Raw genomic sequence first — 2674 nt, 5'->3', positions numbered from 1 at the left:
GGCCCTGCCTCTGGGACACTCTGAGCCAGCAATTGAGACTGGGTGTGGTTGCTCTCACCTGTAATCCCAGCTCTTGGGAGGCTGTAAACAGGCAGATCACTACGAGTCCGATCAGGTAGTGAAAACTTGAACACCCTGTAGACCCTTCCCATATATAATAAAAATGCTACCCAGTGTCTTCTCTCTATATTGGATTTTACATGAAAGATGCATGTTATTATTTTTAAAAATCATTTATCTATTTATTTAGTACAGGGTCGTACTAGACTTGTAGTAGTCCTCCTGTCTCAGGTTCGCCAGTGCTGGGATTACAGGTGTGTGTCAGCATGTCCCTTTCAGGGCAGCAGAGTTCCGGGGCTGACATGGCATGTGTAACCAAGGATAGAACCTGGGTCCTTGCAGTTGCCAGGCAGGGGCTTACACTGACAAACTATTTTCTCAGTCCCAAGATGCACGTTATAAAACCTACTGAAGTCCTTGTTGGCACCTATATTACATTAAGTGTTGAATCATCCTCTCTGGTAGGAATCTTACTTGACTTTTAGATATTTGGCGGCTGTTTCAGATCAGACTCATAGTGAGTCTCCTGTTTTTAGCCTCCCAAGCGCTGGGATTACTGGTGTACACCGCCACGCCCAGTCTCAGTTGCTGTCTCAGCGTGCCCCATGAGGTGGGGCTGGCACAGCTTGGGGATGGAATCCCGCTCTCTGGGTCTGCCTAAACAGGGGCTTTAATCTGCTGAGCTGTCTTGCGGGTCCTGTAGTTCCTTTGCTAATCAGCTTTATATTGCCTGGGATTGGATCTTGACACTGCCTTTCACAAGGCAGGAAGATTATCTGACTTTCCTGTGCCTCATTCTCCTACTTTGTAGAGGCAGTGCTCCCCTCTTAGGGTTGTGGGGACTGAGACATGGTGCACACAGTGCTTAGAGATAGGAAGTGCTTGTTGTGTGGTGGCAACTGTTTGGACCTTGTGGGACATTGTACCCAGGGAGCCTCATGAATTTATCTTGTAGTTTGGATGACTTTAAGGTGTTTTGTTTTGAAATAATTTAGTGAAGGATCAAAAGCAAAAAGCTAGCATTGCTACAATACCAAGAAGTCAGCCAGGGGCCAGCAAACATTCTTTTGTGACTGACCGCATGAGTTCTGGACTAGAGGGAAGCAAGCAGGGTGGCCTAGATGCCAACCTGAGAAGGCACTAATTCTCAGGGTTGCACACTAAGAAATCAGACGTGAGCTTGTGCCTTTGCGCAAAGGGCCAGGAGAGAATCTCCTTGAGCCTAGATGTTTTGCTGTTGGTCCGAGACAGCAAATATTTACACTTTGCAGGCTAAAGTTCTCTGTCACAATTACCTCATTATACCATTCTGAGAAAGCAGTGCATGGCTGTCTTCCAACAGAACTATTAAAACAAGGCCAGCAGGCCAGATTTAGCCTGTAGGACAGCATCAATCAATCCCTGAGCTGGACACTTTGATGAGAACTTTTTAGTTATTTTACTGAATGTACATTTGCCTTTGCTATTTTCTCATGGTTAAATTGAGGTTATTCATTTCTAGAAGTGACATCACAGAAGTGATGCTGTTCCTTCCTGGGGTATGTGAAGTGGTTATGTTGACTTTGATTTCATGATGAAGGTGGTGTCTTTTTTTTTGCCTTTTTGAGACAGGGTCTAGCTATGCAGTTCAGGCTGGCCTTGAGCTTACTTTGTAGCCCATGCTGGCCTCGAACTTGTAACAATCCTCCTGCTTTAGCCTCCTGAGTGCAGGAATTACAGTTGTGTACCACCATACCTGGCTGCAAATTGTGGAGATTTTTAATCAAAAAGTAGTCTGGAAGGCTGGTGAGATAATTCAGTGGACTAAGCACCTGCTTTGGCAAGCGCAAGCTCTGGTCCCACATGCTGTGTTGGCTGGGATGCGCTGAGCCAGTGCACAAGTCCGGATATGGTGGAGCACCCCTGTAATCTCAGCGCTGGGGAGGCTAAAAACAGGAGGATTATTACAAGTCTGAGCTGTGTAGTAAGACACCGTACCAAGTACATAAATCAAAAACAAAAACAAGAAACAAAAAATAATCTGGGCTGAAGATATAGCTCAGTGATAAGGGTCCTTGCCTAGTATGTGCAATACCTTGGATTACATCCCATGACAAAAAGCTATAAAGTAAAGGCTTTATAATAAATAAGTTATAAATTATAGCGTAGTAATTCAGGGACTATCAGTCCTGAATACTGAGTGATGCCTATGTGTCCTTGGAGAATCCAGTAATAGGAACACATATTTTATATATTTGAAGAAATTAGGCCATTTTTAATGTTTGAACGTTGTCTATGCCACTTCCCTGTCACTGGGACCAAAACCCTGAGACCTGCAGTTTAAAGGAGGGGTTTGCTTTGGTTCTTGGATTCAGTCCACCCACGGCCAACTCCAAGGCGAAGGCAGGGCAGTGGAACAGTGGGGCCGGAGGAGCAAGAGCTGCTCAGCTCAGGGTGGCCAGAAGCCCAGTGGTTAGCGCCCCTATGGGGGGTGCGCTGGCGGGCCAGCTCTGGCCTGTGCCCGTGCACCCGTGAGTCCCCAGTGAGTGAGCCCACATGAACACCAAGTATACTGAATTAATCCGTGTTTTGGGCCAATGTTTAAAAACAGTAGCAAGGGCTGGGGAGATGGCTC

General features: G+C 46.2%; 1 protein-coding gene across 1 annotated transcript in view; it reads left to right on the top strand.

Annotated features, from left to right (window-relative positions):
- The window catches only part of Dnajc12 (DnaJ heat shock protein family (Hsp40) member C12), a 50172-nt gene that overhangs the window by 5890 nt on the left and 41608 nt on the right, over window positions 1–2674 (top strand). The window lies entirely within an intron of this gene.

The sequence above is a fragment of the Octodon degus genome, unplaced genomic scaffold (assembly GCF_000260255.1).
Source record: "Octodon degus isolate 3935 unplaced genomic scaffold, OctDeg1.0 scaffold00046, whole genome shotgun sequence".
Classification (NCBI taxonomy): domain Eukaryota; kingdom Metazoa; phylum Chordata; class Mammalia; order Rodentia; family Octodontidae; genus Octodon; species Octodon degus.
This window is presented reverse-complemented; position numbering and strand designations above follow the sequence as displayed.